Here is a 16,261-nt window from a genome sequence, read left to right as displayed (position 1 = left end):
AGAAACTGAGAGAGAAGAGAAGAGGAGAGGGGGAGAGAGAAAAAAGAAAGAGAGGAGAAATGGGGAGAGAAAAGAGAGAGATAGAGAGAGGAAGGGGGGAAGAGAGAGAGAAGAGAGACAGAGACAGAGAGAGAGAAGGAGGTACAGAGAAGAGAGAGACAGAGATACAGAGAGAGATCCATCCCTGAGTGATCCACATGGGATCTGGTGGGAAAGGTGCTGCCTCAGCATTGGGATCCTGGGGGTGGCAGCAGCTGGGGGCAGTTGGCAGGTGGGTGAAGTAATTTCAAGATAAGGTGAAATGATGATGGTCGCCATGGGGAGGAAGCAAACATAGCATCCTTGTCTCCTTGGAGGGTGTGAGACTACCTACCCCTGGCATGTCACCACCCTTGGGGCAAACTCCTAGTAACCCTAGATTAGTCACCATTTGATCTGCCAGGGAGAAATATTATCAGGGTCCATATGGTGTAAAGATAGCCCAAGACAACAGAAAGATGCTCAAATTAGGGAAGTAAAAGATTCAAATTCTGACTCAGTCAATTCCTGTCTGTGTGATGGGAGGGCTCCAGTGTCCTTTGCAAAATGAAGCAGAGCAACTGTGTCAAACTCAAATAGAAATGGAGACCCCTAAGCTGTACATAAGGATCCCTGCAGGTGCATAATGACGTAGAAAACCACATACTAACATTATCTGTGTCTTACTGTATTTTTATTTATTTTGTTAAGTGTTTCCCCAGTTACATTTTAATATTGTTCTGGAGCATTGTGGGTGGTGTTTGACACCTCTAAAGTAGATGAATTGGAGGATCTATAGGTCTGTCCCAGCTCTGACATCCTGTGTCCTAAGGGCCCTCCCAGCTCTGACATCCTGTGTTCTAAGGGCCCTCCCTGCTCTGACATTCCGTATTCTAAGGGCCCTCCCAACTCACCCATTCTATGTTCTAAGGGCCCTCCCAGCTCTGACATTCTCTGTTCTAAGGGCCCTCCCAGCTCGGACATTTTGTGTTCTAAGGGCCCTCTCAGCTCTGATATCCTGTGTTCTAAAGGCCCTCCCAGCTCTGACATCCTGTGTTCTAAGGACCTTCCCAGCTCTGACATCCTGTGTTCTAAGGGCCCTCCCAGCTCTGACATTCCATGTTCTAAGGGCCCTCTCAGCTCTGACATTCTCTGTTCTAAGGCCCCTCCCAGCTCTGACATTCTCTGTTCTAAGGCCCCTCCCAGCTCTGACATCCTGTGTTCTAAGGACCCTCCCAGCTCTGACATCCTGTGGGGTAAGGGCCCTCCCAGCTCTGACATTTTGTGTTCTAAGGGCCCTCTCAGCTCTGATATCCTGTGTTCTAAAGGCCCTCCGAGCTCTGACATTCCGTGTTCTAAGGGCCCTCTCAGCTCTGACATTCTCTGTTCTAAGGACCCTCCCAGCTCTGACATCCTGTGGTGTAAGGGCTCTCCCAGCTCTGACATCCTGTGTTCTAAGGGCCCTCCCTGCTCTGACATTCCGTGTTCTAAGGACCCTCCCAGCCCTGACATCCTGTGGTGTAACGGCCCTCCCAGCTCTGACATTCTGTGTTTTAAGGGCCCTCCCAGCTCTGACATCCTGTGTTCTAAGGGTCCTCCCAGCTCTGACAATCTGTTCTAGGATTCTGTGTTCTAAGACCCTCTCCAGGAAGTAGTGTAGCTGCTTTTAGAGCTTGAGCTGCATGAGTTCCCTCTTCTCTAACATTCTCTGATTTCTAAGGCTGCTTCTAGCTCTAATCCTATGATGTTATGCATCTGGAAAGGGAGGCAATGCCATCTGTTAATCTGTTGGTCAGTTAATATGGAACGTCCATTGTGTGAATATCACTTAGCTGTCTAGTAAGTCCTGGGGCAGTGGGAGGTTCCCATGGGGCCACGAGGGGCAGACTGGCCAGAGAAAGAGTCTGAAGCATTTGGGTGGGAGGGAGCAGTAGTGGCCTGGGCCCCTGGCCATCCTGTCCCATGGCCTGGGAACGTGCCCAGCCTGCCATGTGGAGCTGGGAAAGGGCATCAGGAAATTTCCTCTGAGATAGAGAAAAGAGGACCCAGGGCAGACACTCAGGCAGGAGCACCCTGGGCCCAAGGAGGAAGAGCTGGAAATGATCCTGGAGATAGGCTCGTCTGGCCTGCCCATATTGCAGAGCAGAGGACTGAGATCTAGACACGGGAAATACCTTGTCCACGGCCACACGGCGAATAAGTGACAGAAACAGGAGTGTAACCTGGGGTTTTTGAATGGAGAGCCAGTTTAGTATTCTCTTTAAAAACCAAAGATGATAGGGGCAGTAGGTGGCACAGTGGTTAGAGCAGTGGCCCTGGAGTCGGGAGGTCCTGAGTTCAAATACAGCCTCAGACACTTGACACTTAACTAGCTACGTGACCCTGGGCAAGTCACTTTACCACATTGCCTAGCCAAAAAAAAAAAAAAAAACAACCAACAAAAACCAAAGATGATACTGGCACTAAGGAAGGGCCATTCCATGCCCCCGTCTCTGAAAACCCCAAGGGCCCTGACTGGGATTAAAGACTCCTGGGTTCCCAGTTTGCCCCTCGCCAGTTGCAACCTTTTGCAAACCTACTCCATTCCAGAAAACTCTCCCTGCAGGTGCTCAAGACTGGACCTAGCGTCCTTCTGAGGAGCTGTGGACGGGTGCCCTCTCACTCACAAAGAGTTCACAGATGGGCAAGGAAAGATCTTGCACGCTTTTCATAGTGTCGAAGAACTTGACGTAAAACAGATGACCACGATAAGGGAATGGCTAACCAAGTTTGAGGGTATTATAAATGAATGGAATAGCATTGCAACATAAGAAACAATGGACACGAAGAAGTCAGAGGAGCCTGGGGCATACACAGGCCTAGAGGATGAGCCATCGAGGTCAACGCCTACATTTTTACAGATGAGGAAACTGAGGCACAGAGCAGTACAGTGACTTGCCACACAGCTGAGGAGCGCCTGAGGTGGGATTTAAATGCAGGTTTTCCTAGCTCCAGGTCTAGTCCTGCTCTACTATCCTGTCTCTCATGGGAAGACAGAGGAATTGATGCCAGATAAACAGAACTAGGAAAACAATCTATACCCAATGACTACCGGGATATAAATAGAAAGAGTAACAAGAACAAATCAATCAAAATGGAAACTTACATAATTAGAATGACCAAGCCTGGCCCCAAAGAAGAAAGAAGAGAAAACATTCCCTCCACCCTTGGTTCTTGGAAGAGGTGGGGGACTATGGGTGTGGAACAGGGCATGTTATAACTGGCGTTCTCACATATTCGGTTAGTTTTGCTGAAGAGCAAAACTCTCTTTTGTGCTTTGTTATAGGGGATGGCTGTCTAGGATGGGACTGGGAAATAAATGGGCTGTTGTTGTTCAGTCATTTTTCAGTTGTATCTGATTCTTGGTGACCCCATGTGGGGTTTTCTTGGCAGAGATACTGGAGCGGTTTGCCATTTCTTCTCCAGCTCATTTTACAGATGAGGAAACTGAGGCAAACAGGGTTAAGTGACTTGCCCAGGGTCACACAGCTATTAAGTATATGAGGCTACATTTGATCAAGGTCTTCCTGCTCTCCTGCGCCACCTAGCAGTTCCCGTAGAAGTGAATCCTGTTCATCCTTTCCCGGTGTCTCTGCCACCCCGCCATCTTAGAAGTTACCTTAGATCTCTAAGAAGCCTATTGACTACCTGGCATAGTGCCCTATACCTTCACATACTTGTTTATTGATCTAAGGCATGCCTGACAAAGAGAACTTGCTTTTTGTGTAATAACCTAGTGGAGACCCATCTCCGGTCGTCCTGATCTGTAACTTGCCACTGGACCCAGATGGCTCAGGAGGAGAAAGTGAGGCTGGTGACCTTGCACAGCCCTGCCTCACTGTAATCCAATTCATGAGCAAGTCATGGCATCACCCGCCTGATGTCATGGTCCTCTTCAACAACAACTTAGCTGTAGGTGATGTCAAAACAAAACGCATCAGTTACATCAATCAAATGAAAATAATATTTGTAAAGCACTTAGCACAGTGCCTGCCCACCACATAGGGAGAGCTACAGAAATATTAGCTATTACAATGTTAGCTATTAACTACGTTTTTTTTGTTTTTTTTTTTTAAGAAAGGTCCTACCTGAGCCACCAGGACAATCAGTAGCAGCAGCCCACGTAAGGCATTGTAACATTAGTCAAAATGTTAGAACAAGCGAAGGGCTCCAGGGAAAATAACCGTGATGGAATCTGAGCAGAAGGACTGCCAGGCCGCGGGCCGTGGGCCAGGGAGGGGACACGCCCGCCTTCTTGGGCTTTCTGCCTTTCTCCTTCCACCTTCTCCTCCTCCATCACTGCAGGGTGACCAGGTAAAGGGGCTTAGTCAGTCAGGGAGAGTCATTCTTGGAGAGGCTCATTACTGCGGGTGACATGCAGAGCAAAGAGGAATGGAGCCCAGGGAGGAGCTTAAAGTCTAGTAAGCTATTTTGAGGGCAGGGGAAGTGTGTTATCTAAACTTGGTGGTCTATGCCCAGGAGGTGCCTAATTAATCTCTGTTGTACCATCTAATCACAAGAACTCCTGCTTATATCAGTAAAACTAGATTTTCACCTAAAGTAAGTTGTATGAGCAAAATTACGCCCATTTCACAGATGAGGAAGCTGAGTCTCAGAGAAGGACTCATCTTACACAGTCAGTGAGTGCCTTGGCTCTCCAGATCAGGAGTCCAGCGCTCTTTCCACTTTTGACTCCTTCCCCCTTCTTGTGTGAGGCTGTAAGTGACACTAGAGACTGCTGTTGAGTCCAATAAGGCTCTGCAGCTCAGAGGGGTGAAGGGATTTGTTCAAAGTCACACAGGTAGTAGGTGATAGTGGTGGAATTTGAACCCAGGTCCTCTGATTTGAAATCCAGTGTTCTTTCCACTGCATCAGGAAACTGAGGCAAAAAGACAAGAAGTGTTTTTCCCATGGTCACACAGATAATGTTAGGGATGGGACTTTTTCTGACTCGGAAGCCAGTGCTCTCTCATTATAGGAGGCTGACTGTTAGGAGATAGCATTCCTATCAGACTGAGAAAAGTCTGGAGTGGTCCAGACAGCCCTGTGCTGGAAGTCAGGTGACCTAGCTTTAAGCCATCGGCAAGGCACTTTTTAAAGGACAAGGGGATGGGGGCAGCTAGATGGTGAAGTGGATAGAGCTCCAGCCTTGGAGGCAGGAGGACCTGAGTTCAGTCTGGCCTCAGACACTTGACACTTACTAGCTATGTGACCTTGGGCAAGTCACTTAACCCCGATTGCCTCACCAAAAGGAAAAATAAACAATAAATAAAAGGAAGATGGGGTCAGAGGAAATGAGGGCTTAAGTGGGGAGGAAGGGGGAAATGTAGCAAATCACATGACCAAGAGAGTAAGATTCCTTAGATGGTGCCAAGAGAGACAGTAACAAGAATGAATGAATGAATGACAAAGCATTTATTTAGTGCTTGCTATGTGCCACACCAGTGCTGGGAGTATAAAAACAAAGATGGTCCCTGATCTCAAGGAGCTTACATTCTAATGGGAAGACAACACATAAAGGGGAATGTTGGCCTGCGAAGGGCATTTCTAGGAACGGTGAAGGGAACCATCCAACAGTGCCCATGACAATATTATTGGGATTCTAGTTCCCAAGCTGGAAGGGCTGGTGCAGGAGGGGAGGAGCAGCTGATGAGGTGTCCTGAGGAGCCCGCCAGGAGCCAGCAGTACTGATATAATGGGCCACTCACCAGTGGGCACTTCAGGACCTTGGAGTGACATCGAGTCACTTTAGAACCATTGAGGAAGCAGGTGACCTGCCCAAGGAGCAATTTTTCCACCCCTACGCTCCTCTTTTTGATTGTGTGAATGGGAAGCAGCATCTCTGAGCCTTGACTTACCCAGAAATAATATCAGGAGAGGTGGCAGAGGATAGTGGAAAGAGCATTTAACTTGGAAGCCCGAGGACTTGGGTTCAAATTTCAGCACCACAACTTATGGTATGACCATGGGCAAGTCATTTCCCCTCTCTAGGTCTCAGTTTTCCCCATCTGTAAAATGAGAGGGTTGGATTCCATGGTTTAGCTGTAGATCCTCTGACATTTCCAACTGAACTATTTGGGGAGGCCTCTGATGTTAGTTAAGGGACAAAAGGATGAAGAGAGATGCATCTCACAGGGACCGTGTATTCACCTGCAATCTTGGCCCAGGGACTAAGCTAAGAATGAGGCTCCCACCGAAGCCACCTCCTGCGCCACCCTCCTAGACACAGCCGTCCGCCCCGCCTCTACTGGTTCTCGCCATCCCGCCCTCCTGGCCGAGCTCACAGCCCTCTGTCTCTCTTGGGCCGCTCCAGGAATTTATTACCTTCTTTGTTGTGGCTTGAGGAAATCTCTTCCTTCGCACCTTCCAGGGCTGGTGATGCTAATCCAGCAGCCCTCCTGGTGGATCTGCCTCTCCTGTGTTTATTCCAAAATGCTTGTATCATCCACTGTGCCAAGGCCGTTTTATTGTGCTTCTTAGTCTGTTCTGTTTCATCTTCCTCATAGCACTTCTCACAAATCTGCTTTGGGGGTGGGGAGAGTGGCATCTCTAAGTGCTGGGAAACAAAAGAGCAGTGTGAAAAAAGTGGTGGATTTAGAGTCAGAGGAGAGGAATTGAATCCCAATGCTGTGTGGCCTTGGGTAGATCCCTTTCCATCTCTGGAACTCAGTTTCTTCACTTGTAAAATACTTGCCTTGAAAGTCCCTCCCAGCTCTGACGTTCTGTGTTCTAAGGCACCTTCCAGTGTGGACATTCCATGTTTATGGTTCCTTCTAACTACGACATTCTGTGATTCTATGATCCTAGGTAGTATCCTTTGTGAACTCCCACTCTGACTTCTTTCCCAAAGTCCCTTGAGTACGTCTTACTCATCTTATTATTTATAAGCATATCTTGTCTCCCCCTTAGACGACGTGCTCCCAAATAGCAGGTACCATATTGTAGTCGTCTTATCTTCTCCATAGTAGAGAGAGACAGAGACAGAGGGAAGAAGGTGGGGAGAAAAACAGAGACATAGAGAGAGGAGGGGGAAAGAGAGTGAGAGAGGAAGGGAGGAGAGAGAGAGAAAGAGAGAGAGAAGGAGGAGGAGGAGGAGGAGGAGGAGGGGGAGAGAGAGAGAGCACAAAAAGGAAGACACGTCTGTCCTCAAGGAGCTCACTTTCTAGTCGGAGGAGACAACACACAAAAGGAAGTAGGTAGGGGGAGCAGGCAGGGAACCTGATAAGGCACCTGCTTGGGACAAGTGGCGAAGGTGGCTTGGGGAGTCACGGCTGCTTTGGATTTGCAGAGAGCATGATGGCTGTCATAGGTGCTTCCTCTAATGGACTAACTACCAGTCTGCCCTGAGGGTGGATGGAGACACAGCTGGCCTCAGACCTTCGCCTTCTTGCCCCAGTTCTCAGGTTCCCTGTGGCTCCTGTCTGAAACACTTTCTGCCCCAGACTGATTTCTCACGATTTCACTCTCCAGCGGCCGACGGCTTACAAAAGACCATTGGCTCAGCATTTATTTGGAAATGCCAAAGTGGCCCCTGGCCTTTGGCCAAGACCATAGCTTGGGGTCACTTTCCTAGAGGGTGGAGTCCCAGCCTCTGTCAGGGCTCCAGGGTTCTGTTCTCAGCTCCAGAGTCAACAATTTCAGGTTAAGCAACTTTAATTAATCTCTTCTCTGTCAGAAAAATTAGGAGACTGCTCTTCTGGGTCAGATAACCGAGGGGTTTTGTGTTAATCATGTCTGTCGGTCCCAGCTGGACTAGGAACCTGGTCACTAGGGTCCCATTCTTTGCCTCGTCCCAGGGTTCCGTCTCTGCCCAGCCTTCCTCATTTCCCTAGACTCCCACTCCTGGCTCCTCCACCCTTCCGAAGCTGCCTTTCTCTCACAGGTTCCTACGGCCTCCACCTGTCTCGGAGTCTTCTCCCACACCGCACCCTGCAGTTTCATTGTCAGATCCTCCCGGCCTTCACCCACCAACTCTGTCCAGGCCCTTCCACAGGAACTGAAAGCCAGGTGGTAGGAAGTTTCCTCCTGGCTACTCCAACCCGCACCCCATGCTCTGGTTTCTCACCCAGGCAATTCGCCTTCATTCTCCATCCTTCCTTCTCCATTTCCAAGAAATATCTACATCTAGAGTTTGCCTTTCCTTTGCAGGTTGTGGAGGGTTGGGGTGGTAGGACTCTCTTCTGGGAGGGTAGGAAGCAAGAGGGACCTAAACCTCTGGAGCTATACAGACTTAGCTGGTGGGAAAAACTTGCTAGTCTTTATTTTGTGTCATGAAATTTTGGCCACTCATGGAGTCATAGGAATATATATCATCAGAGCTGGAAGGAACCTTAGAACAGAGAAAGTCAGAGCTAGAAAAGATCTTAGCACAGAGAGTGTCAGAGCTGGGAAGAACTTAGAACAGAGAATGTCAGATCTGGAGATCTTAGTACAGAGAATGTCAGAGCCGGAAAAGACCTTAGAACAGAGAATGTCAGAGCTGGAAGGGACCAGAACATAGAATGGCTAGATCTAGAAAGTAACCTAGAACACGAAACATCAGAGGCAAAGGGGACCTTAGAACAAATGTAAGAGCTTGATTGATCAATAGAAAGAATGCTGGATTTTGAGGCGGAAGATCCAGGCTCCCTAACTCTGTCATTTACTGTGTGTGTGGCTCAGGGCAGATTCCTTCACCTCTCTGAGCCTCGACTGTGAAATCCAGGAGTTGGACCTGATGACCCCTGACCTCCTCTTGCTTGAACCTTTGATCCAACGATGATTTTGTAGTCCCAACTCTTCATTTTACAGGTGAAGGACGTGGAGCCCAGAGAGAGGCAATGACCCGCCCAGAGTCACTAATTAATATTGGAAATGGGCTTCTAATACTAGAACCACTCCTTGGCCCCACCTGCCTCTTCTTGTCCATTGAAACCCCTCAGTGTTTCCTGTGTTATCCTGGAGGCTTCCAGAGGTCAGGGCTCAGGCCTGTGTAGCCTGTGTGCCCAGAGCAGCACAGCCCGGGGAGGGGACGTACCCGAACGTCTAGCTACGCGCCCACCCGCTTACCTTGCCTTCCCCATCAGAGAGGCGAGGGGTGGTGGCTCTGACCTCAGGCAGCGGATATTCTGTGCAGCCCGGGGTCTCTGGTTCCACAAATACAATCCACCTATCCTTTCTTGTTGGCCATTCTTGTACCACAGCCTCTCAGGTCAAGAGAAGGCCTATGACCAGCAGGGGAGATGAGGGCCACTGTCCCCAGATTTCCTGCCTGCTGGAGAGAAAGAACAGAGCCTGTGTTGTGTCCGAGGGGAATCTGACCTGGTGAGACTCATCTAACCCGTTTACAAAAACCGCTCTAACTGGGTAGAGGGGCAGCAGGACTTGGAGCTAGGCTGCCCTGGATACCATCTGAAGTACCAGGGAGAATCCATCCACCGAGCCCTGCTTTGGACCCTGCCTACGGCCACCTGTCACTGCCACTTGTATCCTCTTCCTGGTGCCCTACTCCTAAGAGGCATTCCACAAGCATTTATTAGCTTTGTAACACTTTAGAACTTCGATCAATGTAATGACCAGCTCGAGCTCCAGAGGACCTATAATGAAGCGTGTTCCCCACCTCCTAACAGAGACGATGGACCCAACGTGCAAACTAAAACATACATTTTTGGACATGGCCAACCCAGGAATTTGTCCGGATTGATTGTGCATATTTGTTACAAGGGTTTTCGGTGTTCTTTTTTCTTTTTTTAATGGGGTGGGGAGAGTTGGGAGGAAGAGAAAACAGATTTTTGTTATTTGAAGAAAATTACGTTAAAAAAAAGCCAACCAGTATGAATTAGGTTTATGAATTACTATGTGCCAGGCACTAGGGAATCCAAAGAAAGGCATAGCACATGTCAAAGAAGGCTTGTTCTAATGGGAGAGACAAACGTGAAAATAACTAGGTTAGGAAAAGATATATACAGCGTAGAGGGAGGGGGAAGGGATTGACAGTTGGGATGAGAGGGCGATGGAAAAGGCCTCCTGCAGAAAGTGGGATTTGAGTTCAGTCTTGAAGGAAGCTGTGAAATTAAGAGGCAGAGATGAGAGAAAGCTTCCTGGGCTGGGAGACAGATGCCGAAAAAGCAGAGAGATAGGAGGCAGAGTATCGTGTGTAAGGAACTGCAAGTGGGCCAGTGGGACTGGTTCAAAGATTGTGTGAGCAGGACAGTGGGGCAGGAAGAAGTCAGGTTGCAAAGTCAAGGACTTTATATTTGATCTAGAGGTGAGAAGCGCCCATTGGAGCTTATGGAATGGGAGGCAGAGAGGAGAGGGTGCAGTCAGACTTTAGGGAAAACACTTTGGCAGCTTCATGGAGAATGGATTTGAGTGGGAAGAGATGGGAGGTAGGGAGGCCAGCCAGAAGGCTATTGCAATAACCCAGGTAAGGGATGATAAGAGCCAGGATTAGGGTGGTAGCTGTGCGTGTGACTGGAGAGAATCGGGTGCAGACACGGAAATGTTAAGTAGATACAAATGATTTGGCCACAAATAAGACATGTGGGATAAGTGAAGATAAGGAACCAAGGATGACGTCAAGATGGTGAGCCCGGGTAATTGGGACAATGGCAGTGCCCTCAGTAGCGATGGGGGAGTTTAGAGGAAAAGGGTATTTAGGGAGAAGGGAATGAGTTCTGATTTGGACATGACGAGTTTGAAATGTCTACAGAACGTCTGGTTGGAGGTAGTGATGCGGGACTGTAGGAGAGAGATTAGGGCTAGTCATTTAGATCTGAGGGGCATCTGTCTGGAGATGAGAGGTGAACGCAGGGGAGCTGAGGTGATGACCATGCAGGAGAGTGTAGAGGGAAAAGAGAAGAGGGCCGGAACATAGTCTTGGCAGTGGGCATGACATGAATGAAAGGATTCTAACAAGGAGTAGGTCCAAGAAACAGCAGAGCCATGAAAACCCAGAGAAGAGGCTACAAGACAAGACGATGCTCAGGAAAGTCAAGGATGGCAGAGAGGTCGAGAAGGGTGAGGACTGAGAACAGGCCATTCCATTTGGCAAATAAGAAATCTTTGGTGGCCCTGGGGAGAGTGGTTTCCATTGAAGGATGAGTTCACTAGCCAGGTTGTGGTTGGGGTTAGAAGTGAGTGGGAGGAGAGGAGGGGGAGGCATCTAGTGTAGACAGCTTCCTCAAGAAGAGGAGGAGAATGATCAGACAATAGCTAGTAGGGTAGGTAAAAATCAAGCCAGGATTTTTTTTGTTCTGTTTTGTTTTAAGGATGGAGGAGACATGGGCTTGTTTGCAGGCAGTATGGAAAAAGCCGATAGATGGAAAGATGAAAGATTAGAAAAAGAGTGGGAATGATAATGGGAGCAATCTGCTGGCGAAATCAGGAGGTGAGTGTACCAAGGGTGTGTATAGATTCTGCTGCTGATTCCTTCAGTGTGCCAGGACCATCATAACCAATCAATGAGGGAGACAGTATGAGCGAATGCTAAGGCATTGTGGGGCAGGAAGAGAAGCACCGGACTTGGAGTCAGAAGAACAGAGTTCAAATCTTGGCTCAAATACTTGGCTAGTTGTGACAATTGACTTCTGCTTGGTGATCCTTAGCAGGATTGGAACCCAGGTCCTTTGACTCCAGGTCCCAGTTTTCTTTCCACTACCCCAAGATACCTCACAGGGTTATTAGGAGAGATGCACTTCAAAAAACCTTAGGGGGCCATCAACATGGGAACTATTCTGTAAGAGCCACACAACTCCCAACTGAGTAGGGTTAACTTCAGACAGGCTGAACGCCTTCACCATTGGGCCCGGCACAGATGGAAGGCAGGAGCCCCAGGCCACTGGCAGCTTCCTGGGCAGGGGGCCCTCAACATAGAGTGCCATTGTCTCGCTACAGACCGTTTCTCCCGGCTGATGATGTGACCCTCTCCTCGTGAATGAGCACAGATTCCTGCCAGAGCGGTGGGGCCCCAGTCCTTGGGCCTCAGCACCGGGAGAGGCCCCTTGAGACTGGCCCATGGCCCTTCCCCAGCCCATGGCCCGGGGCCTGGGCCCCAGCACGTGTTCCCCAAGAACAAAAGCCAGCTCCTAATTGTGCTGTTTGTGTTGGCACTTGCCCTGTGGTTTTTGTAATTTTTCATTAGTGTCTGGAGCTTTTTCCCAGGTCCTTTCATCTCATCAGGTTTTATTTTGGGCTGTAACTGCTTGCAAAGAACCCTAAGCAGGGTGTCCTTTGGGATGGCACACCCAGGGGTGACGCTAGGCTGGGGCTGGCACGCCTTGGTGGGGTCTGGCCAGACCTCAGCCAGGGAAGAGAGGTTCCTGTAGCTGAGAGTCAAGGGCACAGACCAACAGAGCTAGAGCTGAGAGTGGGCAAGGGGAGAGATCTAGGAACAGAAAGTGTTAGAGCTGGGAGGCCCTTAGAACACAGAATGTCAGAGCTGGGAGGGCCCTTAGAATACAGGATGACAGAGTTAGGAGGGACCTTAGAATAGAGAAGGTCAGAACTAAAGGGAACCATCTAGTCTGATATCCCCTTTCATAGAGAAGGAAACTGAGGTTCAGAAAAGTTAAATTATTTCCTCAGGATCTTAAAGAGAAAAAAATAGCTAGACTTGAGGTCTAGCACTCTATCCATTATGAGATGTTTCTTCCTACCCCAGGGCATAGGTCTTAGATTGGATAGGACTTAGAAAACCAGAAAGACTGTTAAAGAGAGGAAGGAAGGGAATAAGCATTTATGTAGCACCTACTGTATGCCGGGCACTGTGCTAATCGTTTTACAAACATCACATCGTTTGATAAAGAGCATTAGACTTAAAATTCTAGAAGTCTCAGGCACTCATGCAGTAGTAGAATATTGGGAGGAGCTCAGGTTCTCTCCCAAATCCCATCATCTGCAATACCCCAGAAGGCTGCAGCAAATAGGCTGTTTTACCTGTTTACTTCCTCAGAACAGAGGAGAAAATCTTCATCTGACAACCCAGAACTTCACAGCAGATGGGAGTCAAAGAGTGTCACTGACAAAGAAGAATATGGGGAGAAGCAGTTTGTTTTCTGTGACTTTCTCCATTCTAAGACTCCTCCCAGATCTGACTTTCTGTGTTCTAAGGCCCCTCCCAGTTCTAACATCCTGTGTTCTAAGAGCCCTCCCAGCCCTGACATTCTGGGTTCTAAGGCTCCTCCCAGCTCTGACATTCTGTGTTCTAAGGGTCCTCCCAGCTCTGACATTCTGTGTTCTAAGGGCCCTCCCAGCTCTGACATTCTGGGTTCTAAAGGCCCTCCCAGCTCTGACATCCTGTGTTCCGAGGGCCCTCCAAGATCTGACATTCTGTGTTCTAAAGGCCCTCCCAGCTCTGACATTCTTTGTTCTAAGGTCCTTTCTTGATTTATTATTCTGGGTTCTAAGTGAGGAAAAAGTTAGTGTCACTGAACTGAATTGACTTCTTTGAGATGCTAGATTTGCAACTCAGCTAGGCCAGTGACAGCAATTTGGGGACAATCTGAATGGTTTCAGGTGGGATGGGGGTAATCACAATAGCAACAATACTTCCAAAGGCCTGGGAATTCAACAGTATGTCTGATTTCTGTCTACCCACATATGTATTGCAAACCATCCATGCTTTTAGTAGACCATTTCACAAGTGGCTTTGATGATAAATCTTTTAGCTAGACTGGCACATAGTAGGCACTTAACAAATGCTTATTGGGTGAAGGGAATAAACATTTATGTGGCACCTACTATGTATCAGGCATTATGCTAAGAGGTTTACAAATATTATCTCATTTAATCCTCACAACAACCCTTCAAAATAGGTGTTATTACCATCTTCATTTTACAGGTGAGTAAAATAAAGCAAACAGAGGTAAAGCGGTTTGCCCAGAGTTTTAGGGCTGGATTTTAACTCAGATCTTCTTGTCTCCAGGGCTAATGATCTATCCACTGTGCCACTGGCTGCCTCAACCTATTGATTAATTGTGGAGTGATTTGATTGAGAGCAAAGACTAAGTGACTGCTTGCCAGGTTTCTTTCAGAGGGAATTTCTGTTCAGGTAGAGGGTTGTACTAAATGGCTCCTCAAATCCGTTCTAACTCTGCAATTCCAGGTTCCATAACATCTTATGTTTCTCATCTCTTAAAGGTTTATAAGGCACTTTCCTCCCCAAAGCCCCATGAGATCAGTCCTGCAAGTACCATGTCATTATCTCCGTCTAAGAGCTGACATTGAGAGATGGGAGGGGATTCTCAAAGTGGGTGTTGGTTTAGGAATTCAAAGCTGGGTGGGGGCTTGAACACACGTTCTCTAGCCATGTAGTTGGGGGCTCGCATGAAGATCAACAATCCCCACCTTGAGGGTTGCTTCTAAGAGGGTGCAGGCGCGTCTTCCACTGCTAAGTTTGTTCTAAGCTCTCCAAGAGGCAGGCACCCAAACAAGATCAAGCCAAAAGACGTGTTGGTGCGTTGGCCTCCATTTCTAGACCATCTGCTCCCGTGAGCTCATCTCCACCCTGGGCAGTCGCATGGACTACAATGAGATCTGGCAGAGTGGATGCTGGCAGTCTGAGGATCCTCTGGGACAAGCACAAGGCAAGCCCAGAAGCCTAAGGGATGGACCAGAGGGGTCCAAAAGCACAGCATTCTCCCAGGAGAGATCAAACCAGGGAAAAAGGAGGGGACCTAGATTGGAAACTGAGGGGGGTAGAGATTTTAAGGTTAACCATCTAGGCAGAGGGTCTTCCACTGGTCTCTAAGCTATAACAAGCATGAGTCCCCAGCCTGGAGGAAGAAGGGGCAAGAGGAAAGCTAGTCTATGGAGAGGGTACCTTAATTAGAACTGGAAAGAGAAAAGACCCCTAATCCTCAAATACGAAGAATTTCAGTTACATTAGCTCATTTCACATATGGAACATAGAATGTCACAACTGGGAAGGCCCTTAAAACACAGAATGTCAGAGCTTGGAGGGCCCTTAGAACACAGAATGTCAGAGCTGGGAGGGCCCTTAGAACACAGGATGTCAGAGCTGGGAGGACCCTTAGAACCCAGAAGGTCAGAGCTGGAAAGGATTTTAGAACCCAGAAGGTCAGAGCAGGAACAACTTTAGAACCCAGAATGTCAGAGCTGGGTGGGGGGAGACGTCATAACACAAAATGGCAGAGCTGCAGAGTGGAGGGACTTTACATATCCTGTGGCCCAACCCTTCCACAAACAGTGGATATGCAATGATAGCATACCTTTTGTCCCTTACGTTTCTCCATCAGGAACCAGGTCTCTGGAAGAAAAGTTCCTTTCATGATTTTTCTCCTTACTCCTCTAGACCTTTGGTTAGATGATCTGACTGTCCTTTATTTCCTCTCCCAGGTGGCTTCCAGCACCCCTTTTCCCAGCCTTATCACTTGTTCCATCTCCCTTTGCACAGCCAAGCCTGGATCTGCCAGCCGCCTCTCTCAATATCTTGCCTGGCTTCCTTCCTCCCCTCAGGGCTCTTGGGTGCAAGAGTAGGCCAGGGCTCTCGCAATCCACTTTTCCACCTGTCTCAGCCCTGAGTAGCTGTCAGGCACTCCCAGCCTTCCCTCTTCCGCTTCACTGCCTGGTGCTGTCACCTCTGTCCCGGTCCTGCCAAGCATTTCTGTTCCCATCTACAGTGGAAATGTGTTATACTCTGCCAGTTAAGCAACACTCTGGGCTCTAGGAGATGAAGAGAAGCTACCATGTTCAGCAGTAGTAGGTTACATGAAGCCCTTGCACGGTAGGAAGAGCCTGGCCTGGGGATCAGCAGACTTCAGTTTTCAGTCTCGATTATGTCACTAACTCATTCTGAGAGCCTGGGAAAGTCATTTCATCTTCTTAGGCCCCAAGCCCTGATTCTTTCCTTTGTGAACTATGGCGGGCTGGACTCAATGATTCCTATGGCCCCTTTGAGCTCTCAAATTTCATTTTCAAAGGTCCCTCTCAGCTGTGACATCCTATGTTCTAAAGGCCCTCCCAGCTCTGACATTCTGGGTTCTAAGGGCCCTCCCAGCTCTGACAATCTGAGTTCTAAGGGCCCTCCCAGCTCTGACATTCTGGGTTCTAAGGGCCTTCCCAGCTCTGACATTCTATGTTCTAAGGGTCCTCCCAGCTCTGACACTCTGTGTTCTAAGGTCCCCCCCAACTTGACATTCTGGGTTCTAAGGGCCCTCCCAGCTCTGATTCTATATGTTCTAAGATCCTTCCAGTCCTGACATTC

At 48.6% G+C, this 16,261-nt stretch overlaps 1 long non-coding RNA gene across 2 annotated transcripts; it reads right to left on the bottom strand.

Moving 5' to 3' along the window:
- Positions 1 to 6,025: 6,025 nt before the first annotated feature.
- On the bottom strand, positions 6,026 to 15,468 carry LOC114028543. Of its 2 annotated transcripts, none has more exons than XR_003567375.1 (5): positions 15,267 to 15,468; positions 12,973 to 13,054; positions 9,106 to 9,310; positions 6,382 to 6,613; positions 6,026 to 6,065 (listed from the first exon to the last, which is right to left on the bottom strand). It is a non-coding gene; the product is annotated as an uncharacterized LOC114028543 (long non-coding RNA). The 2 variants fall into 2 exon arrangements; XR_003567376.1 differs by having other exon boundaries at positions 9,106 to 9,307.
- Between the last annotated feature and the right edge of the window lie 793 nt (positions 15,469 to 16,261).

Source organism: Vombatus ursinus, unplaced genomic scaffold (genome assembly GCF_900497805.2).
Source record: "Vombatus ursinus unplaced genomic scaffold, bare-nosed wombat genome assembly UNPS02014884.1, whole genome shotgun sequence".
Classification (NCBI taxonomy): domain Eukaryota; kingdom Metazoa; phylum Chordata; class Mammalia; order Diprotodontia; family Vombatidae; genus Vombatus; species Vombatus ursinus.
This window is presented reverse-complemented; position numbering and strand designations above follow the sequence as displayed.